This window comes from Schistocerca serialis, chromosome 7 (assembly GCF_023864345.2).
Source record: "Schistocerca serialis cubense isolate TAMUIC-IGC-003099 chromosome 7, iqSchSeri2.2, whole genome shotgun sequence".
Classification (NCBI taxonomy): domain Eukaryota; kingdom Metazoa; phylum Arthropoda; class Insecta; order Orthoptera; family Acrididae; genus Schistocerca; species Schistocerca serialis.
Genome location: NC_064644.1, coordinates 562,565,171 through 562,590,423, shown reverse-complemented (window position 1 = coordinate 562,590,423; position 25,253 = coordinate 562,565,171). Strand labels below are relative to the sequence as shown.

The 25,253-nt window shown below is 42.8% G+C and overlaps 1 protein-coding gene across 1 annotated transcript in view; it reads right to left on the bottom strand.

Moving 5' to 3' along the window:
* Positions 1–25,253, bottom strand: part of LOC126413249 (sodium- and chloride-dependent glycine transporter 2-like) — a 513,853-nt gene that overhangs the window by 391,106 nt on the left and 97,494 nt on the right. The gene's annotated exons all lie outside the window — the stretch shown is intronic.

Below are 25,253 nucleotides of genomic sequence, written 5' to 3'. Positions count from 1 at the left end.
CTCGTCTGTTGACTGACAGACACCGCCGACAGTTGAAACGCGTCGTAATATGTAACAGGCAGACATCTGTCCAGACCAACACACAGGAATTTCAAACTGCATCAGGACCCGATGCAAGTAATATGACAGTTGTGCAGGAGGTGAGAAAACTTGGATTTCATGGTCGAGCGGCTGCTCATAAGCCACACATCACGCCGGTAAATGCCAGACGACGCCTCGCTTGGTGTAAGGAGCGTAAACATTGGACGATTGATCAGTGGAAAAACCTTGTGTGGAGTGACGAATAACGGTACACAATGTGGCCAGCCGATGGCAGGGTGTGGGTATGGCAAATGCCCGGTGAACGTCACATGCCAAGGTGTGTAATGCCAACAGTAAAATTCGGAGCCGGTGAGGCGGTGGTGCTATGGTGTGGTCTTGTTTTTCATGGAGGGGACTTGCATCCCTTGTTGTTTTGCGTGGCACTATGACAGCACAGGCCTACATTGATGTTTTAAGCACCGTATTGCTTCCCACTGTTGAAGAACGCGGGCTGGTGTGGCCGAGCGGTTCTAGGCACTTCAGTCTGGAACCGCGCGACCGTTACGGTCGCAGTTTCGAATCCTGCTTTGGGCATGGATGTGTGTGTTATCCTTAGGTTAGTTAGGTTTAAGTAGTTCTAAGTTCTAGGGGACTGATGACCTCAGATGTTAAGTCCCGTAGTGCTCAGAGCCATTTGAACCATTTTTTGTTGAAGAACAATTCGGGAATGGTGATTGCATCTTTCAACACGATCGAGCACCTGTTCATAATGCACGGCCTATGGCGGAGTGGTTACACGACAATAGCATCCCTGTGTGTAATGGACTGGGCTGCACAGAGTCCTGACCTGAATCCTATAGAACACCTTTGGGATGTTTTGGAATGCCGACTTCGTGCCAGGCCTCACCGACCGACATCCATACCTCTCTTCAGTGCAACACTCCGTGAAGAATGGGCTTCCATTCCCCAAGAAATCTTCCAGCACTTGATTGAACGTATGCCTGCAAGAGTGGAAGCTGCCGTCAAGGTTGAGGGAGGACCAACATCATACTGAATTCCAACATTAACGATGGACGGCACCACGAACTTGTAAGTCATTTACAGCCAGGTATCCGGATACTTTTGATGACATTGTATTAGTACACATTATTTTGCGCCACACTGAAGGATATTTCAGATAGCGGACAATGCGGGCAAATATATTTGTGTTGTACCAGAACATATGCAGTATTCACAGAATGTGTTATCAGTTATTTAGGAGTGAAACTGCCTCTTGATTTTCACTACCGCTACATTTGAGAATTCATTTCGATGCAATTATACTGGTATGCAAGCTTATGAGCGAAAATAATTTTCGCGTAGTGTGTCGCTGTGAAGTAATATAGCTCGACAAAACTTGGACAATACATAGAAATAACTGCTACATTACAGTACAGGAATGTACAGAAGGTAACGGAAATAAATACGTAATGAAACGAACAGAAATGACACTTTTATTCAAAGACACTGGTTACACACACACCGAAGTCACTAAGATTCGTGATGGTTGCCAGGACATTACAAAAGGCGACATGTGGTTCTTAATAGCGTGTGTGTTTACCACGGATGTCAAATCATGCTCTGCAATGTACTCCCATGCTATCTACAAGATGCGTACAGAGTTCTTGTGGTAGGGCGTTCCATACCTCTACCGGTACCAGCGCGGCTGACGGTTGCTGTTGATGTTCATTGGTGCGTGCAGGCGTGCTGCAGTACGGCACCATAACGCACCCTACGCACGCTTGATGGGATTTAAGTGCTGGCCAGTCAATTCCCCGAACATCCTCTCGTTCAAAGCGTACCTCCACCTGCGCTCTTCGATACGGTTGAGCGGTGTCATCCATAAAAATGAATTCATAGCCGAATGCACCGGTGAAAACACACAAATGGGGAATGGGTGGTACAATAACGTTGAGTGTACCGTATTCAAAGATTTGGAAGTCAGTACGCTCGTGCAACATTATGCCTCGCCATATTGGACAACCAAAGCGATCATGTTCGACCATGTTCCTGATACGTTACCTTTTCCCACCTCTCGCCATATGAGGGGACGTCCAGCATTGTCTAAGATGATCGTTTTGGTGGTCCACGTGTTGTGGTGTGGAGAGGCATAACGTTTCTGGAAGTACTGACCTACAAATATTTGAACACGGAACACTCAAACAAACGCTCAACGTTTTCCTGAGACTGTACTCCTTGCCTATGTGCGTCTTTTCAGGTTGCATTCGGCCCTGACTTCATTTTTACAGATGAAAATGCATGACCGTATCGAAGTGCGCCTGTCCAAATGGCTCTAAGTACTATGACTCTTAACATCTGAGGTCATCAGTCCCCTAGACTTAGAACTACTCAAAGCTAACTAACCTAAGGACAGCACACACATCCATGCCCGAGGCAGGATTCGAACCTGCGACCGAAGCACCAGCGCGGTTCTGGACTGAAACGCCTAGAACCGCTCGGCCACAGCAGCCGGCCAAGTGCGCAGCTGAATGAGCTCTTGAAGTGAGAGGATATTCGGTGAATGGACTGGCTGGTTCATTCCCCAGGCTTCAATCCCACCCAGCACGTGCGGAATGCGTTGCAGCACGTCCAACACGTGCAGCAATTACCATCCAGTAATCGCTCCAGATTGAGACCTCCTTACCACACTTGCGATCGGCGTGGGAGCACGTCCGTGGTGATCACACACCCTGCTAAGAACCATGTCCAGTAGCTTTCAATATCCAGGTGACCATCACATGTCGCGATGACTTTAGTTAATTAATGTCTTTGAGTAAAGTCTCATTTCCGTTCGTCTCATTGGGTTAATCCTTCCGTTACTTCTATACAATACTCTTAACAGTTGTGGTCCAAGTATGGTCCAAGTTTCGTCGAGCAATGTTACTTGGCAGTGATACATCGTGAGACAATTACTTTCATCCTTAAATTTGCAAATCAGTCAATTAGCCATGATAGTGAAAGGATGAGGAAACAGCCAGCAGGGCAGTTATAGATAGGTGAATATAGGTACTGGCCGTCTCTAGTTAACGTGTCCGCAGCGCGAGTTAATCCATGAACTTGTTAGCGGACAGTAGTTGTATTACCCCGTTGGCGTCCCTTTATCATCGACCCGAATAAGGACAGATAACATATTGAGAGAATCTACTTAGAAATTTGCAACCTTTTTTCGGTATTACGTAGGAGAAAACTATTTCATACACAAAAGAAACGACCCCGCTCTCATTATTACGCAATTTTGTCGTGAGATGCAGATGCGTGGCTAGTTTTCGACCTCGAACGGTGTCGTCACGCTGTGACTGTTTATAGAAATCGATCATCTCATTGGTGATCGACGATCGGTTGACTGCAAGCCAGTTACGTATTTGTGCCTTACGGCATCCTTAGTAAAATCAGAAGACTAGGGAGCGACTTCAATTCATTTCAATCCAGTATATTTGTAGGTCTCTTCTTTTTGTTGCCAGTTATCATGATGAGTTAATATAAACTCTAACCAGCTACTGCGTGAATTGTATCTCATTATACTAATGAGCTGAATTGAAATTGCTCCACACACTACTGATTTTATGAAGGATTTCATAAAGTAAAGATTAAACAATAGACAGGGCGAAAGAAATGTTCCCATTAGTGGGAGGACCAAATGAGAATTTGTATGGACAGGAAAAAGTCTTGTTTTGAAGGCACGGATTGAACATATTTGGTAAACACTCATATTTGCAATATCAGTCTCAATCTTTTTCCAACATTTCCATAATAATGCGAGCAGGCTCATTTCTTTTGGGTATAACGAAGCATTCACTTACTCTATACTGAGATAAAATATTGGTGATTTCTAAGTGGTTTCTCAATGTAAATCATATGTCTTTATTCAGGCCCGGAGGTATAATAATGGGGTTCCTATGCGGACTAATGCTACTGCTGCCTAACCAGTTTACGGGTTCCGTGACGTACAGTCAGGTTTACGAGGGGAAAATGGCCAGTGCCCATGTTGACATACCTACACCCGTCCTGCTAGCCATTCTTCCAGTATTACTGCTAAAAACTACATTAAAATTCATTCTCGAGCTTAATGACAGTCTGTATCGAGGGGAAGTCGCTCTCTTAAATAGTGGCAGAGCAGTTTTCTCGAATACCGTCCATATTGTGATACAACACTGATTTTCCCGCGTTGTTCACAGTCTAAAGTATCCTTAGGTTTGAAGTGAAATAGTATGTATTGATAATTAAATAATAGTGAGTTGTTATCGCTACCTTACTTCAACTGATAACGATAGCAACTAGCAACTAGCAAATAGCAGTTGTCGCATATAAATCCGAAGGTCAGAGCGTCTAAACAGGTGCATTTACTATCCAGAATTACCTATCTCCTTGCGGTAGTTCTAATCCCAGAAGCGTCTGTCACTGTTAACAACTCACGTCAACAATTACACGGTGGGTAGCGTTATTTGTTACTCAAAACAGAATCCTGGCGTGTAGCTCTCAAAATTCGACATTAAGTATCTCAGTAAGGGCGCCATGGCTTTACAACATATATTATGGCTGTATTTTGAGACACAGGGCAATAATTCTGTCGTACTAACTGCTCATTTAAACGTTCCTTAAAGCGTGCAACAAAATGGACATCCTGGTAACTAACAGCAAAAGAAGAGTTATACAAATATTCTGGATTGGTATTTGCATCAAATGTTTCACGCATGTAATTTATTACTTGTTGCATGCCAAATCGCAAAAAGCAAAATGAAATGAATGTGTAACGTTATCTCGTAGATTCAGCAGGACTGTAGCACTAACCCGGAGGAAGGCTTTGGAAACTCGCTTTAAGACTTTAGAGCGCTCATATGCCCCCTCCCCCCCGCTCCACTCCCCCCCTCCCACCCCAACACACACACATACACACCGAGTTCAACTCATCTTGTCCCTGTCCAGGTTATCCAGAACTTCACCCTGCGAAAGGATCGTATTTCAGCAAGATGAAAGAACCAACATTAATTTCTGACAATAAAAACGCTCATTCACGTTTTGAGGTCACCGCAGCGGCTTACCGATCGAGACGAGAATAAGTACAACCTCTGTGAAGTACGACAACGTGTGGTTAAGCATCCACAGATTCAACATCGAGTTTTACGATGGCTTGTTTTTGAGCGTGCACCAGTCCAGTAGTTGTTAGAACAGGGGTCAGTCGTGAACCCGCGGTCCGAGGAAGTATTCGGAAGGTAGCCAAATAGTGTACTAAATTTTTCAGAAGAATATAGGACAGTCATTCTGTAACGTTCCTTGGCAAACTCACACTATTAATAAACTAAAATTTAATTGTACCATATACGTCGCTATAAAGCAATTTGTAAATACTGTAATTATTTAACAAAAAATATTATTGAATTTTGTGTAAAGGACATTCATTATTATTGTAATATTTTCTGTAGTAATATTCTTTCTGTATTTAGGATGGTAATATTTCTATATTCATAATATAATTGCGAAATGTGTCAATATCTGCGATAACAAAAATGTAAAATTCAGCCACAGACGAAAATAATGTTATATGATTACAAAGAGATGTTAATAGTCAGCAGTAGTATAAAAGCACCACGTACTGAGTATTCTTTGGTCGTCTCCCTGTAGAGCTGAAAGCGAGAGCAAGCTGTGACGAAGCATTTTATGAATGGGTAGACGTCTTTTGTCTGTAGCTAGATTTAGCCGCCATTAGAGGAGAAATTACAAACTAATGTGAGTTGAATATTTGTTGTGGTTTAAATATATTATAATTTATCAAAAGTGTGTATTATTAATGTAAATTAGCTTGCCCATGTCATCTATAACATATCTTTAAAGAATTTTCAGCATTTTTAGCGGTGTTGCTGGGCTGTGCCGCGACCGAACGATTTGCAGCGGCGGCGCATTTAAAAAAATGTTCCGCTAAGAAAAATTAACCAAACCCGTAAATCGGGAACAGATAAAAATTAGCAGTGAATTAAGAAAATGTTCTTCTTTTACAGCGATCCTGAGACTTACGGATTTTAAATTAGTTCACATTTGTGCATTCATAGGCGGATAGTTAATGTTGAAATTTAACAATTTTGGTCCTTTCAAATATCCTAAATGTATAGGGATGTGTGTTTTATCAGTGATAATTAAACGTCGGCTTGGCAATATTTAACCGTTTTCTGCTAATAGAGACAGTCTTGTGTTCCATAGCTAACGCCGGGAAAGAATTCAGTAAATATTTTAAAAAAAACCCACTGCATTTAGAAAATGTGTGCCAAGGCCGAATTAAGTAAAGGATTTAATTCTCAACTAAATATTCTTAATCAGTTAATATGAGTTCACGTAATTTTAAATGTACTTAGTTCCGTGTAAATGAATTTTTTATTACCACACGTAAATGAGAGGTTCTACAACAAAGTTCGTTCGTACGTACAGAAAGAAAGAAAGGCAAATTAACTAAAAAAAAGCAAAAAAAAATTAAAAAAGGTAACTGATTATTTACTTTTATTCTTTAATGAAATTCCATTGAAATTGGCAAAATTTCATTAAATTGGCGCCCAACGTGGGGCTCGAATATGCAGTGGCCACAAAATACCCATGAGATAACTAGGGAATTATTGTAGTCGAACTTTGTTGGAGAACAACCAATAATTTTTTTTAATGTATTGTATGTATTGCCTAACCAATATTGTGTGGTAATACCTGTATATGATTTTTTGCATGAGAACACTATATACCCAGAGGCAAGCTGAAGAAGAGAGCTCATTATAACGAAAAATTAATTACCTACCACAATACCAGGGGGCAGCTGCACCCAAGATAGATCACCATAAGGTAAAGCTACAGTGTAGTTGTCCTGTGGGTAGTAAAGTAGCCTCAGTGCGGTGTTCTCGGATCATTAGTGGTGTGCTTGTTGTTAGTGTTTTTTTTTTTTTTAAAAAAAATAACAGGACATTTGAGTAGTTAGTCATTGTAGTATATAATAAGTGTGTTTCAACAAATGACCATTTCTTGTGTGATTATGTCAGTGAAACCTGAGTGTTAGGATATTTAGTTCAGATTTTGTTTCTTTTGTTGACTATGGTTAGATTGCGTAGAGAGAAAGATATCAACATGGATAATGAACAACAGTTAGCAAGTAGTGATACCGAGTTAGAAAGTGGGGCACAAAGTAATGTTAGTAGCATAATTCAGGAAGTATCATGTGAGAATCTGGGGGCAGAAGGGCAAGAAATGTTGCCACTGCCAGCCAGTGATTCAGTTGATAGTAGAAATACTATGCCACCCACAAGCACTAGACACGGACCAGAGAGTGGTGAGGTGTCAGAAGTGCAATAATTAAGAGTTATGTTCGAGCGCATGCTCAATTTCCAAGCTGAATTTGTACGTAAACAAGCAGAACGCGATAGAGAACGTGATGCTGAACAAGAAGAGCGTGATCAACGCTTGAATGAGAGAGACTTGCAGTTAATGCAATCTTTGGAAACTATGCAAAGTGAGATTGTTAGTTTGAGACAAAACTACGAAACCATACCCAAAGCGGTGCAAGAACTGAGCGACAGAGTAGATTATATCCAGGTGGTTAACGCGAGTATTGTGGGTGAAATTAGTGTACTGGCTAACAGGATGGAACAATTAGAAATTGACACAAGTCAAGTAATTGAGCACAAAGTGTCCGAACAAGTGCACAAAATTGAAAACGAATTTATAAAAAAATACCTCGTAGATGAGAAGGTGCACGCCGCGATTGAAGCCAAAGACGTAGGCTCCAATGCGGAAGTGCAGGACCTAAAAAAGGCGTGTCAACCGTCGTCTTGCAGAGCTGGAAGCCAGCTTGCTGCACGGCGACGCACAGGCGTGTGTCACGCCAGCCAGGTCCAACAATGATAGGCATATAAATACAGCAGTAAAAAATTGCGACTGCGAGACAGAACAGGCAACCAATGTTAGCGAAACAAATAAATGTCACTCCAAAATACACTCCTGGAAATGGAAAAAAGAACACATTGACACCGGTGTGTCAGACCCACCATACTTGCTCCGGACACTGCGAGAGGGCTGTACAAGCAATGATCACACGCACGGCACAGCGGACACACCAGGAACCGCGGTGTTGGCCGTCGAATGGCGCTAGCTGCGCAGCATTTGTGCACCGCCGCCGTCAGTGTCAGCCAGTTTGCCGTGGCATACGGAGCTCCATCGCAGTCTTTAACACTGGTAGCATGCCGCGACAGCGTGGACGTGAACCGTATGTGCAGTTGACGGACTTTGAGCGAGGGCGTATAGTGGGCATGCGGGAGGCCGGGTGGACGTACCGCCGAATTGCTCAACACGTGGGGCGTGAGGTCTCCACAGTACATCGATGTTGTCGCCAGTGGTCGGCGGAAGGTGCACGTGCCCGTCGACCTGGGACCGGACCGCAGCGACACACGGATGCACGCCAAGACCGTAGGATCCTACGCAGTGCCGTAGGGGACCGCACCGCCACTTCCCAGCAAATTAGGGACACTGTTGCTCCTGGGGTATCGGCGAGGACCATTCGCAACCGTCTCCATGAAGCTGGGCTACGGTCCCGCACACCGTTAGGCCGTCTTCCGCTCACGCCCCAACATCGTGCAGCCCGCCTCCAGTGGTGTCGCGACAGGCGTGAATGGAGGGACGAATGGAGACGTGTCGTCTTCAGCGATGAGAGTCGCTTCTGCCTTGGTGCCAATGATGGTCGTATGCGTGTTTGGCGCCGTGCAGGTGAGCGCCACAATCAGGACTGCATACGACCGAGGCACACAGGGCCAACACCCGGCATCATGGTGTGGGGAGCGATCTCCTACACTGGCCGTACACCACAGGTGATCGTCGAGGGGACACTGAATAGTGCACGGTACATCCAAACCGTCATCGAACCCATCGTTCTACCATTCCTAGACCGGCAAGGGCACTTGCTGTTCCAACAGGACAATGCACGTCCGCATGTATCCCGTGCCACCCAACGTGCTCTAGAAGGTGTAAGTCAACTACCCTGGCCAGCAAGATCTCCGGATCTGTCCCCCATTGAGCATGTTTGGGACTGGATGAAGCGTCGTCTCACGCGGTCTGCACGTCCAGCACGAACGCTGGTCCAACTGAGGCGCCAGGTGGAAATGGCATGGCAAGCCGTTCCACAGGACTACATCCAGCATCTCTACGATCGTCTCCATGGGAGAATATCAGCCTACATTGCTGCGAAAGGTGGATATACACTGTACTAGTGCCGACATTGTGCATGCTCTGTTGCCTGTGTCTATGTGCCTGTGGTTCTGTCAGTGTGATCATGTGATGTATCTGACCCCAGGAATGTGTCAATAAAGTTTCCCCTTCCTGGGACAATGAATTCACGGTGTTCTTATTTCAATTTCCAGGAGTGTAGTGATTGAAGAAAGCCTGATTAGAAACCGACAGTTTCAGATCTTTACAACGGAGAGGAAATCTGTTCACCCTGTAGTGTTTATCAAGGAATTTAGAAACATTTTGCCTAGCGTTTGGAGTCATACACAGAAAATACAGTTTGTTATGTCTTACATACAAGGAGATGCTGCATTATGGGCAACCGAAGCAGCTGACAGTTGCGACACATATGAGCAATTTGAAAAGGCATTCTTGACCAAATATTGGTCAACATGTACTCAGGAGAGATTACGGAAAGAGGTATATAATCCAGAGCCGTATTCTCCACGATTAGACAATTTGCGAAAATATTTTGAGAAGTACATTAATAAGACCCGTTACTGGGACGAGCAGATTTCATCCCGGGATTTGATCAGACTTTTGAAATCACACTTGCCGATACACGTAAAGGAAAAACTTATACACGTACCGGAGAACGACATAGAACATTTCTTGTCTGTTCTGGACTCAATTGACCTGATTCAGGAGGATGTTAAGGCAGCCTCTGAACAGGCTAGAAGTAACGGAAACGGTTACAGAAATGGTCGAAATAACACGCCTCCACCAAATAATGGAAACGGCGGAGGTAACAATAGGAGACAAGATTATGTACAAAACGGGAATAGAGGTAGAGACCGGAACGGCAATAGTCCGCCGGTGAATAATGACCGGAAAAGGAGGTTTGATGACCGATATGAAACAGGCCCACCAAGCAATAGTCGATGGAAAAATGCCAGGGGGCCGTGGAACAGTAATACCTATAACGATGCAAACCGAACTTGGCCATAGAACCAGAGGCCCAGTCCGGACTGGCAAAACAGTGAAAGATATGACAATAACCGACCGCCACCACGAAATGCGCCAATTGCGCAACCGTGGCGGCCGACGCAACACAACTTACACATAGTGGAGGTCAGTGACACAGAGCAGCCACACCCATCCACCAGCAATAATCCAACAAACTAGATTCAGCCGAGATACGCTCTCCATCGTCGGCTGAGGTTTGGAGTGAGAGCAGCCCGACACAGAAAAAAACATCGGGAATCTGTATCCTTAGGTATAATGACGGGGTACAGATGGGACATGAATTAATAACTGAACCATCCACGTGCATAAAGGAGCACAAAGACAAAGTACAAGCGATAATAGAGATCAAAATTAACAATATTGATGTGCAAGCAATCGTAGATACAGGTGCTACTGTCAGTGTGATGAGTATGGACTTATTCAGAGTACTGGGGAAAGAAAAGCGTATGCTGACTTTTCCTGTGAACAATTGCAAAGTCACTGGAGCCATCTGTGCACAGCGACAAATAATTAAACTCCAAGTGCGGGTAGAGATGTATATAGGGGGAGAAGCCATAGCGTGCTCATTCCTGGTAGTAAAGGGTTTAAAGGTAGCCTGCACTTTGGGGGTAGATTTTTTGAGAGAAAGGGACGCAGTAATCGACCTTTCTCGGGGAAAATTAAGTTTGATGAACGCGGGTAGGAGGATAGAATTGTCCTTGCTCAGATCTGAAGAGGTACCTGTGCCTAATTGTAATGCTATTAACATAAAATGTAGGAATCAGTGGATACTACATTTAGACAATCATTGTTTAGGACAAAATCTCTATTATCCAGACGTACAAAGTGATCAATTAAAAGCAAATGTGGACGCACTTGTGAACAAAGTATCACAGTCCGAAAATTTGAATTCGATGCAACAGCAGGATTTGGTACAGTTATTATCTAATTATGCAGATGTATTTTCAGAACGACCAGGAATTGTTAAGGGATATCAGTACAATATCGAGGTGAAACCTCACAAAACCTACTGTCGAGCCTCATACTCCATTCCTTAGTCCAAGAAGGAAATAGTAGCTATCTCTTAGCAGATCCCCACTCAGGGAGAGTATGGGGACTGTATCCGTGTAAGGATGTGAAAATATTCCTACAGTAAATGACTAATAGTCCTATGTGTTATGTGTAAAAAAGGTACACCATTATTTTGAAAAGGAATGAACATTAATGATGTGTGATCTGTAGAGATAATGTACTAGTGTAGAAGTATTTAGTTATAAGAATATGATTGATTTTCTGTTTTATTTATGAATATTTGTGTTATGTCTTCTTTTAATTAGTGTTAGCTTAAACATGCTCTAAATGTCTGCACAGATAACCTGATTAGTGCAATTATTTATAGTGTTAAATTGTGAAAGAGATCAGTCGGGAGGAACATTTTAGTAGTGATTAGTTTGTGTACTGCATAATATTCTATATGTGTGTCAAACTTGAAATATTTCTTGGTACAATCTTTTCTATTACATATGTATATATGTATGTATGTGTAGCTGTCAGATTGACAGATTCTAACCCAGAATAATATCAATAATATGAGACCCTGAGAACTTTATTCTCAAACCAGTGTTATCAAAGAGAATAATGCACCCAGTAGTGACCCGAGGGCACCATGGGAGGCAAACTTATTGCAAATTAAAGTAACGCAAAGTTACGCACAAAGAAGCTTCAATTGAAGCATGTGCAGATTCAATCAGTAAAAAAGAGCTAGCCTGATACAGTCCAAGTCAATTTTAGCCTACAGAGACTACACTGTAGTTACGTAGGACCTTCCAAGTAAAGTGAGACATAATTTCAAAGGAGTTATTGAACAATATGCCTAAATCCGGCTGGAATGCACAAATAAAATCTACTCGGAACATAAATATAGATGATTTTTGGGCAAACTAATACGAAGTTTTAATATTTGTTACCATGTACGCAAATATCACACACCTTGGTAAAGAGCGAACAAAGAAGTTACGAATGTGCTGTTATAAAAATCGCACAACGGACATTGTAAATAAAAAAAAACTTAAACAAAAGTGCAGTATTGTGTGACGGAGACAGACAGTGACTGTTAAACCTGCAGCAATACGTCACGAAGTTGTTTTGAACAAACAATAAGAAACTGTATCATCGCCGTGTGTGCAAGTGAACAAGGAACTAGCACGACACGAACAGTGAGCCGATAACGGACGGTGGACCAAGTTAGTGTCAAACTATAAATCTTTGTGTGTCAAGGGACGCTAGGAAAGCGCATTGACTACAGAGATACATTTTGTCCTAAGGTGAAAACTTGCGTGTGACTAATGACAAGTCATGACATGGTGAAAAAATATTGTGTGCCCATAAAACGTGTTACTATGACAACGAAACATTGTGCAAACCAGACTAGTGAAGGCTTACTGAATAATAACTGCCAATAAGTGTGTGCGTTTTTTCCCACAGCAGGAAAAATGCCCATAAGGATAGTACACTGTTTGTGAACTTGTTGCATGTTTGCTGGAGCACTACAAGAAGATGTCACACGGGCGAGCTGATATACAACGCGCATCCGGCTACTTCAGCCATGCAGCGGCCGCAGCAGCCCGTAGCAGACCAGACAGCCACACGCCATTCCGCGCCGTAGCTGTCAACACCGGGGGCGGTGACCTACACGGAGCCAACGCGCCGCGCCGAGCGCCGCTCAACAATCACTCCGCACCGCTCACCAACCACAGCATTATTGACATATTCCAAAATATTTACACAAACTGCATAACATGTCAATGACTCCATTTTTGATAAACATTGAACATTTATTATGTATATCCGTAAACTGATAAGAGAAAATGAACACTAACAAGTGTAGGAGATGGATTTGTAACACGTAGGTAGTGGGAACATTATAAAAAGTGACGTTGTGCTAAGTGATTTCAAAAAACTAAGTGATGTATCCTAGGACAAGTGACCTTGCAGTACATCGCAAAAATTGATAATAACGAGTTGTTAATCACACACAAAAACTTTCGTTGAACTGTATGTGACTGTGATATTATGTAACCATTGATGACAAACTGCTATATCAATTCAAAAGAATGACTGTTAAAGAGACAAGATTAATCATGAACCAACTAGGATGGCTGGGCTCCGGCACAGTTTTGCCCAGGTTTCCTGTCTGCCTTCGCCCAAATGGGGGAGCCATGAACATATATAACCCTGGGACTAATTAAAAGAGCCATTCCATAAAAAAAATACAGAATTGTAAAGAATGTTACTGGCACCATTGTGTCAAAGTATAGAAACTCTTTGCCAAATGCTGCCAGGGGGCAATGTAACGTTCCCTGGCAAATTCACACTATTAATAAACTAAAATTTAATTGTACCATATACGTCGCTATAAAGCAATTTGTAAATACTGTAATTATTTAACAAAAAATATTATTGAATTTTGTGTAAAGGACATTCATTATTATTGTAATATTTTCTGTAGTAATATTCTTTCTGTATTTAGGATGGTAATATTTCTATATTCATAATATAATTGCGAAATGTGTCAATATCTGCGATAACAAAAATGTAAAATTCAGCCACAGACGAAAATAATGTTATATGATTACAAAGAGATGTTAATAGTCAGCAGTAGTATAAAAGCACCACGTACTGAGTATTCTTTGGTCGTCTCCCTGTAGAGCTGAAAGCGAGAGCAAGCTGTGACGAAGCATTTTATGAATGGGTAGACGTCTTTTGTCTGTAGCTAGATTTAGCCGCCATTAGAGGAGAAATTACAAACTAATGTGAGTTGAATATTTGTTGTGGTTTAAATATATTATAATTTATCAAAAGTGTGTATTATTAATGTAAATTAGCTTGCCCATGTCATCTATAACATATCTTTAAAGAATTTTCAGCATTTTTAGCGGTGTTGCTGGGCTGTGCCGCGACCGAACGATTTGCAGCGGCGGCACATTTAAAAAAATGTTCCGCTAAGAAAAATTAACCAAACCCGTAAATCGGGAACAGATAAAAATTAGCAGTGAATTAAGAAAATGTTCTTCTTTTACAGCGATCCTGAGACTTACGGATTTTAAATTAGTTCACATTTGTGCATTCATAGGCGGATAGTTAATGTTGAAATTTAACAATTTTGGTCCTTTCAAATAACCTAAATATATAGGGATGTGTGTTTTATCAGTGATAATTAAACGTCGGCTTGGCAATATTTAACCGTTTTCTGCTAATAGAGACAGTCTTGTGCTCCATAGCTAACGCCGGGAAAGAATTCAGTAAATATTTTTAAAAAAAACACTGCATTTGGAAAATGTGTGCCAAGGCCGAATTATGTAAAGGATTTAATTCTCAACTAAATATTCTTAATCAGTTAATATGAGTTCACGTAATTTTAAATGTACTTAGTTCTGTGTAAATGAATTTTTTATTACCACACGTAAATGAGAGGTTCTACAACAAAGTTCGTTCGTACGTACAGAAAGAAAGAAAGGCAAATTAACTAAAAAAAAGCAAAAAAATTTAAAAAAGGTAACTGATTATTTACTTTTATTCTTTAATGAAATTCCATTTAAATTGGCAAATTTCATTAAAATTCCTAAAGAGGGAATGTTCTCCACGAGCGAAACAGGCATAAAAGTCGAGGTTATATTAGAATCACGTGGCAGAACTATGTTACCATAATTCAATAATATCTTCCGAAAAGGGTATAATAAGAACATAGTTGTATCTCAGTACATTGTGCTTAATGAACTCCACTCAAATGATCATAAGATGATGCCCTTACTAAAGGGCATAATCTTACGTTTAAGGTTTAACATCGGAAGTCAGGTGTTAAAGATATGAACAACTTAAGCTGTGTCTTGAGGCATTGTCACTTACTGCGCGCAAATTACGCAGACGATATTCATCCAAAATGTGAGAACAAGAGTATTTAGCAACTTCCAGCAAACTTCACACATAACTCCTAGCATTTTCGAAACTTTTACCCCCTGGCACTTCCCACAACATAATAAAAGGAAAACAGTTTACCGCTGGCTGCATTTGCGCTGTTTATGTAGTAATATTCCAGCATAAGGCATGAAATTTTGATTTATTACTTCTAATTCTATCGCAATACGTTTTCCAACAGTATCCACATATATCTCTGAACCTTCTCTTCTTCTTTTGCTTGTGCCTCTTTCCCTCACTGTAGGGTCGGCATGGTTAAGGACGGATTTGGCATGGTTAATTTTAAGACGTGGGCGGATGCCCTTCCTGTCACTACCCTGTCTACTATACATGGAAGTACGAATTATGAGGCTGATGATGCAATGAGGAGGGCAACACAAACACCCAATCCCCGGGCAGAGAAAATCCCCAACTCGGGATCCCGTGATCCAGAAGTAGCTACGCTAGCCACTGGACCACGAGCTGCGGACTCATATATCTCTGAATGTACCTGCAACATTGTGCAACACGTAGTCCAGAAAATTTGACGTCGTATACGATGAGATACGTGAAAAACTAGATTTTCTTAAAACTTTTAGACATAATTTCCAACAAAGCACAATTTTTTGTAGTTTAGAGCCCCGTTTAGGATTAAAACTAGATTTTCAGGAAAAAAATGTAAATAGGTCTCAATATCAACTGTATAAATGTCTGCAGAATTGAAAGAAAAAATCTTTGATGGAACATAGTTCCCGTATGACTAACATCTATGATCTAGGATTACTAAACTAAAAAAATAGATATGTGTGTCGTAATAATTAACACTTTACTTCGTACAGAAGTATGAGATACTACTAATGCGTTCAAAAAGAGTTTACATAACTTGCCACTTTTAGTGGTGCTGTTGTTAGAATTCCCGGATGATTTAGCCTCCACTATATGTAATACTTTGTAACGGTGTTGTTATTATTTCCTGTAATTTCGTGCTGGTAAACAGTGATAGGGAGTAAATGTAATAAGTAATCTAATGTTTGAAGCTGTTTCATACACCGAAGACCCAGAGAAACTCATACACCTGCCTAATAACGTATCGGGCTCCCGGCGGCACGCAGAAGTGCCGCAACGTGACGTGGCATGGACTCGACTAATGTCTGCAGTAGTGCTGGAGGGAACTGATTCCGTGAATCCTGCAGGGCTGTCCATAATCCGTAAGAGTACGAGGGGCTGGAGATGTCTTCTGAATAGCACGTTGCAAGGCATCCCAGATATGCTCAATAATGTTCATGTCCGGGGAGTCTGGTGACCAGCGGAAGTGTTTCGAAGAGCGTTCCTGGTGCTACTCTGTAGCAATTATGGATGTGTGGGGTGTTGCACTGTCCTGCTGGAATTGCCCAAGTGAGTCGGAATGCAAAATGAACACGAATGGATGCAGATGATCAGACAGGATACTTACGTACGTCACCTGTCAAAGTCGTATCTAGACGTATGAAGGGTCCCATGTAACTCTAACTGCACACGCCCCAACAAATTTGAAACGAGACTCGTACGACCAAGCAATATGTTTCCAGTCATCAACAGTCCAACTTCGGTGTTGGCGGGTCCAGGCGAGGCGTAAAACTTTATATCGTGCAGTCATCAAGGGTACACGAGTGGGCCTTCGGCTCCAAAAGCCCATATCGATGACGTTCCGTAGAATGGTTCGCACACTGACACTTTTTGATGGCCCAGCACTGAAATCTGTAGTAAATTGCGGAAGGGTTGCTCTTCTGTCACGCTGAACGATTCTCTTCAGTTGCCGTTGGCCCAGTTCTTACAGGATGTTTTCCGGCAGCGGCGATGACACAGATTTGGGGTTTTACCGATTTCTGATATTCAGGGTACTCTCGTGAAACGATCGTACGGGAAAATCCCTACTCCGTCGCTACCTCGGAGATGCTGTATCCCATCGCTCGTGCGCCGACTATAACTCCCCTTTCAGACTCACTTAAATCTTGATAACCTGACATTGTAGCAGCAGTAACCGATGTAACAGCTGCGCCAGACAATTTTTGTCTTATACAGGATGGGTCACCTAACGTTACCGCTGGATATTATTCGTAAACCACATCAAATACTGACGAACCGATTCCACAGACCGAACGTGAGGAGAGGGGCTAGTGTAATTGTTTAATACAAACCATAAAAAAATGCACGGAAGTATGTTTTTTTAACACAAACCTACGTTTTTTTTAAATGGAACCACGTTAGTTTTGTTAGCACATCTGAACATATAAAAAAATACGTGATCGGTGCCGTTTGTTGAATTGTAAAATGTTAATTACATCCGGAGATATTGTAACCTAAAGTTGGCGCTTGAGCACCCTCCCTCCGCTGTTCGATCGTGTGTATCGGAGAGCACCGAATTACGTAGGGATCCAAAGGGAACGGTGATGGACCTTAGGTACAGAAGAGACTGGAACAGCACATTACGTCCACATGCTAACACCTTTTTATTGGTCTTTTTCACTGACGCACATGTACATTACCATGACGTCGAGGACGCATAAATTGTCCGTTCTCCTGATTTTACACCTCTGGACTTCTTTCTGTGGGGTACGTTAAAGGAGAATGTGTACCGTGATGTGCCTACAACCCCAGAGGATATGAAACAACGTATTGTGGCAGCCTGCGGCGACATTACACCAGATATACTGCGGTGTGTACGACGTTCATTACGCCAGAGATTGCAATTGTGTGCAGCAAATGATGGCCACCACATTGAACATCTATTGGCCTGACATGTCGGACACACTCTATTCCACTCCGTAATTGAAAACGGAAACCACGTGTGTACGTGTACCTCAACCCTCATGGTAATGTACATGTGCGTCAGTGAAAAAGACCAATAAAAAGGTGTTAGCATGTGGACGTAATGTGCTGTTCCAGTCTCTTCTGTACCTAAGGTCCATCACCGTTCCCTTTGGATCCCTACGTAATTCGGTGCTCTCCGATACACACGATCGAACAGTGGAGGAGTGGTACTCAAGCGTCAACTTTAGGTTACAATATCTCCGGATGTAATTAACATTTTACAATGCGACAAACGGCACTGATTACGTATTTGTTTATATGTTTAGATGTGCTAACAAAACTAACGGGGTTCCATTTAAAGAAACGTAGGTTCGTGTTAAAAAACATACTTCCGTGCATTTTTTTATGGTTTGTATTAACCAATTACACTAGCCCCTCTCCTCACGTTCGGTCGGTGGAATGGATTCTTCAGTATTTGATGTGGTTTGCGAAATATATCCAGCGGTAATGTTAGGTGACTCACCCTGTATAGGCGTTGCGACAGCAGCGCTATATTCTGACTGTTCACATTTCTCTATATTTGAATACCCATGTCTATACCAGTTTCTTTACCGCTTCAGAGTATATGGCGTTCGATTCTTTGAAGAATAAGAGAGTCATTTTTCCCGTGCTCCAGGGAAAGGGGAATACGAAAGTGTGGGGCACGTAACGGCAACGTAATCTAAAGACACCATGACAGTTGTTAACAACACGAACATTATTGCGGACCGCTAGCATCGCTTCATGCTTGATATCTTCCCCACTGGCGAAGGCGTTTTCCAGCATGATAACTGACCTTGACACGTCCAGAATCTTGCAACAGTGGTTTCAGAATCACGACAACAAACTCAAATCGATGTCTTGGCCACCAAATTCGTATGATCCGCACCCAAAGAGACACACTGCGGTTGCCAGCAGGTGTCAACTTTGCGGAACAAATTAACGAGCCATAATTAAGGGTAGTACGTAAACTATGAGCAGCCGTCTGGTGCCGCCTACCAAAGGAAGCCAGCCAAAGGCTTGTACTGCCCGCATAATCACTATTGTATCCACATGTGCAAGAATTCACTATTAAGTAAGCAGTCATAACGTTTGACTGTTCAGCGTATTTTGTAGAAAAATGATCCATCTACAAATAACGGATTGTCGCAAAATTGCCCGCATCTCGTGGTCGTGCGGTAGCGTTCTCGTTTCCCACGCCCGGGTTCCCGGGTTCGAATCCCGGCGGGGTCAGGGATTTTCTCTGCCTCGTGATGGCTGGGTGTTGTGTGCTGTCCTTAGGTTAGTTAGGTTTAAGTAGTTCTAAGTTCTAGGGGATTGATGACCATAGATGTTAAGTCCCATAGTGCTCAGAGCCATTTGAACCACTTTTTTGTCGCAACATTTAGTTTTCATTAGACTGTGTAAAAGTACGAGGGCGAATCAGAAAGTCTTTGCCGCTATTTTTATTAGCTAAAGTAAGAGACATACAGATAATTACAAATATACATACTATTCTACGCTCCTTACACTGTTTTCCCACATAGTCGCCACAGCGCTTCAGCTATTTGTCCCACTGCAGCAATAAATTTGAGATGCCCCTGTGGTGTGGCTGATTGTGGAACCACTGTCGGACTGCTGTCTTGGCTTCATCGTTGCACGTGAATCGCTGTCTTGCCAGGAATTTCTTTTAAGGCACCGGAAACGTGGAAATCCGCTGGGGGCGAGGGACTGGCTGTATGGTGTTGGTGGTGGTGGTGGTGTGTGTGTGTGTGTGTGTGTGTGTGTGTGTGTGTGTGTGAGGGGTGGGGGGGGGGGGGGGCTTTAGACTTTCCCAGTGAAATGGCAGGAGCTTGTAGACGGTTTTCGTTGTCTCATATGGCCTCGCACTTTCGTCGATGATAACCGCGTTCTTTACATCCAGAATCCCTCGGTGCCTCTTCCTGACGGCAGCCCACAGACGTTACAGTGTGGAACAATAACTGTCGGCGTTGACCGTTACACCTAATGGTGTGAAATCCAGCAGGAGCGGTCCACGGCGATCCCAGACGACCGTTAACATCATTTTCCCAAGAGAAGGGAGAATTTTTCCCCACCATGCTCAGCTGCTTCGATCCTGGCTAGAAATGTAGTATCCGCGCTTCATCGTCAGTAACATTGCGGTCCAGGAAACGGTCGTCCTCCTCGGCAGACCGTTGGAGATGAGGCAGTGGAGCGACCACTCGCTTGGCTTTCGTCACGTCATCCAACTGCTTAGGCACCTACCGACATGAAACCTACCGTTACTCCGTGAACGATGTCATAAAAAGTCCCATACGAAATGCCAAGCTACCAGGAAACGTGCTTGGGATGCACATGCCGATTCGCTTTGAGCCCCGCGTCCACGCGGAAAATGTTGTCTCAGTCATGCGCCCCCCAAAAACGCTCATTGTCATGCAAGTCTTCAATGCCTTTTGCGAACACAAACATCACCACCACTACCACAAGCACCACCACCACCACCACCACGACATGCTCATCATCATCATCATCATCATCATCACACTTCTAAAAACGAGACACTCTTCCCCAAACGTGAGCTGTATTTTCCTGTGGATTTCGATTGGTTGGCTCTGAGCACTACGGGACTTAACATCGAAGGTCATCAGTCCTCTAGAACTTAGAACTACTTAAACCTAACTAACCTAAGGACATCACACACATCCATGCCCGAGGCAGGATTCGAACCTGCGACTGTAGCAGTCGCGTGGTTCCGGACTAAAGCGCCTAGAACCGCTCGGCCACACCGGCCGGCGATTTCGATTGGTGTTGGTCCCTTGTTGCATAGTAAACGAATAACATTTCATTGCTCCATCGTGGACGCGTGGAGCACAACCGTCATCTTCAATGACAGACATCAGCGCCGTGCTGCGGTACTAACGGCAGATAGAGCCGGTCCGGTCCAAGAATGATCCGCTGCTGGGAATGGATACGTTGACTTTGCATTTACAGCCCCCATTGGCGTAGAAAAATAGGGGCGAAGACTTTCTGGTTTGCCCTCTTAAAAATAAGTACTGCCCAATAGTGTTACTGTTTGTTTATTTGGGTTACATTGTTTCAGTGTGATGTCGAGGTGAAAAAGAACTCATGACGTTTCGTATTTGTAAAACTCAAGTCAGTTGTGTTCAAGTGGTATGTGAATTCTGTCGCCACTTCAACATGTAGCCACGTCGCAAACGTATTGTTGACTGGTAGAAACAATTTTTGGGAAAATGTACACGTGAGGCACATAAAATTGACGGCCCACTAGCATCACTTAAAAACGTCAAACGAAAAGGGAAAAATTTTTTTAGAGGTTTCGCAAAACCAATCAGATGGTAGGTATGGAGGTTTGAGTTTTCAGGACAGCGCCATGGAGTCTTCTATGCCACTTACTGCTTGTGGAGGCTAGAGATTCGTGGATTATTCCAGGATTGAATAGGTAACGGCAGAACGGTTATGTTTGAATTCTTTTAAGTGTGAACGATGAAAATTCTTAAAGTATTTTGGCTTATTTTTATCTGTCACGTAAAGTGAACCAATAAAGATAGAAGCTGAAGATATGAATTAAAATTTGTGCTATAGCCGGGACTTAAACGTGGCACAAATTTTAATTCATTTCTTCAGCTTCTGTTATCATCGAAGATAAAATTTAGACTTATCTGTCTCAAGGAAAATCCATCAGATCATCAGATCAGTGAACTTGATGGTGAGAATTTTCTGGTTTTATCGTTGAACATTAAAGACAGCCATGAAATCAACTCCCAAATATGTTTTGTATTATTTTTTCTATCAAAGGATAAGGAATGTTACTATTTGCAAAGCAATCGGATGTATAGGAGGTACAATACCTTAATCTTACCTCTGAATATGTTAGAGTATATATATAATGAATATATAATGAATACTTACTTTGCAACAAAATTTTAAAATCGTACGTGCATTTTTCGTATGATATTCCTTGGACAGGGTTGCATCACTTGGCAGCTACACACTTTCTTTTATAATCAAGATGGTAGGAAAAGTTAGAGACTCGAAATTCTATACGTCAACGCGTGCTGTCGGCGTCGTCGCAGAGTACGGTCTGTTGCTGCTGCTACGGCTGGCACGAAGCGCAGAACGATTTCTCTGCGAGGCGTCTCAGGTTTCCTGCGACTCGCGAGATTTATTTCGCTTCAGCTCTGGCATGAGATAAGCTCTCGAGCTGCGCTGCCTCTCCGCTGTTGCTTTTTCTTCCAGACGTTTAAATCACCGCGCGAGTACGTATATTGCTTCTTATGTCAGCTGCCAGCTAGTACTTTATAAAGAATAAATGTCCGCAAATAATTCACGTTCTTCTATTTAACACTAATTCAACATTCACAGCTCACCGATTTAAAATGCTACTGTTTCCCTCATCTATAGCTGTATGACTACTCTGTAATTCATATTTAAGTGCCTGGTAGACGATTCATGGAGCCACTTTCAGTCTGTTGCTCTACGGTTCCGCTCGTGGGCGTAAAAACTTATTTCCGCATTCCGAGGAGAAAGTTGGTGACTGAAATTTCGTAAGAAGATATCGTCGCAACGAAAATGCTTTTGTTTTAATGATTGCCACTATAAGTCGAGTATCATGTCCTTGACACTCTCTTGCCTATTTTCTGATAATACAAAATGAGCTGCCCTTCTTTGAACTTCATCCATCTCCTCTGTCAATCTTCTCTGGTGCTTATTGCATACCGGACAGCATTATTCCGCAAGAGGACGGACAAGCATAGTATAGGCAGTCACTTTAGTACACCTGTCGCATTTCGTAAGAGTTCTGCCAATATATTGCAGTCTTTCTTTCGAATATTTTCTGTGTATCCGATATTGTAATCGTATTTACTTGAATTGATAACGTTTCAATTTGTCTGATTTTCTTAAGTACTCATTTGCATGACTTCACACTTTACATTATTTAGAAAGCTGCCACTTTCCACACCATGCAGATATCTGCGTTATTTTGCTATTGATTTTGTTCTTCTGGTGACTTCATTTGACGGTAAACGACAACATAATCTGCAAAAAATGTAAGAGAGTTGCTCAGATTGTCTCCTAAATTGTTTTTATAAATTAGGAACAGCAGAGAACACATAATACTTCCTTATGAAACGCCAGATTTCACTTCTGTTATGGTTGTCTATGTCTCAGAGCGGACACGTCCATTTAGTGAGGAACTTAGTTTTATCAATTATCTTGAAACGGAATAACCTTGACGAAAATGACTAAACTGAGAGGTCGAAGGTAGGTGAATGTAATAAACTGGATTAGAAGAGTGGGGATGCTAGACGAACCGTGTGTTGACGTCAAAACACGCTACAGTACTTTTATCGCTTGTGTCAGCAACCTGTGTAGTAGACCACACCACAACTTCACCTATTTTTTAATGAAGATTCGATGAATGCGCCGCAAGCCATATACGCTATGAACCATTCAAAAGAACAGAAACAAGGGAAGTCCATTTTGTCCAGGTCTGCCCGTTTCACGTACGCCATCTAGGTAAGCAGGCGATTTTCTATTGCGTAACGCAACATTTGAGAACCAGTGGATGCTGAGGAGGCTTTCACAGTATGTAGGATAGCACAGTACACACCACTGGAGTAACCCCACGAGCAGTATGCTCGCTGTTGAGGGACAAGACGTGCGTTATTTGGGACTTAAGAGTACTCGAGGGCGGTTTCTGCTCGCGGGAGGCCGGCCGGCGTGGCCGAGTGGTTCTAGGCGCTTCAGTCTGCAACCGCGCGACCGCTACGGTCGCAGGTTCGAATCCTGCCTCGGCCATGGATGTGTGTGGTGTCCTTAGGTTAGTTAGGTTTAAATAGTTCTAAGTTCTATGGGACTGATGACCTAAGAAGTTAAGTCCCATAGTGCTCAGAGCCATTTGAACCATTTGCTCGCGGGAGCCATGGGATTGTTATCAGCAGGCTGAAACGGAACGAGACATTTGTGCGTCGCACAGATGACTTTTTTGTCGATGGAGTGCAGTACCACACGACCAACTAAAACTATTCGCTGGTTACGGTCGAGAGGAAGTTTAGTAATAAATACAGCAATCATATTTATGGAGATTAATTACTAAATGGTTCAAATGGCTCTGAGCACGATGGGACTTAACACCTGAGGTCATCAGTCCCCTAGAACTTAGAACTACTTAAACCTAACTAACCTAAGAACATCACACACATCTATTCCCGAGGCAGGATTCGAACCTGCGACCGCAGCGGTCGCACGGTTCCAGACCGAAGCGCCTAGAACCGCACGGCCACTCCGGCCGGCTAGGTCCATCTGAATCGATCATTGACTGGAAATGATTATGTTCGGCTAGTTGGAGAACATTTGCAGCCATCCAGGGACTTCATGTTCCCAAGCAAAGATGGAACTCTTATGAATGACAATGCCCAGTGTCCCGGGCCACAATTGTTGGCGATTGCGTTGAAGAAATTTCTGGACAGTTCTAGTGAAAGATTTGGCCACCCAGATGGTCCGACATGAATCCCAGCAATCATTTATATGACATAATCAAGAGCCCTGTTCGTGCACAAAATCCTGCAATGGCAACACTTCCGCAACTGCAGGGAACTTCCAACGAATGGTTGAGTCCATGCCACGTCGAGTTGTTGCACTACGCCGGGCAAAAGAAGGATCCGACACGATATTAGGAGGTACCTTATGACTTTTGTCACCGCAGAGTATTAGAGCACTGAATAACACACCGAGCTTCAGAAGGCAGTTACTGAAATACCCACTAAAGCAACGACAATGATTACCATTGTCCCTATACTCACTCGTTACCCCTGTACATCCTTCTTTCCAAACAGATTTTCCTCATTTCCCAGTATTTTTAGCTCGTCAGTCTCTTTAAATTACCCTCCCCCAGAATTAGCTACACAAGAAAACACTTATCTTGTAGACCTATAAATTCTTTTCGTATCCGCTACTATCATTATTGATATTACTGTCATTATTGTTATTATTATTACTGTCGCTATTAGTCGCAGTAGCAGCAGTAATAACATATACACTACTGGCCATTAAAATTGCTGCACCACGAAGATGACGTGCTACAGACGCGAAATTTAACCGACAGGAAGAAGATGCTATGATATGTAAATGATTAGCTTTTCAGGGCATTCACACAAGGTTGGCGCCGGTGGCGACACGTACAACGCGCTGACATGAGGTAAGTTTCCAACTGATTTCTCATA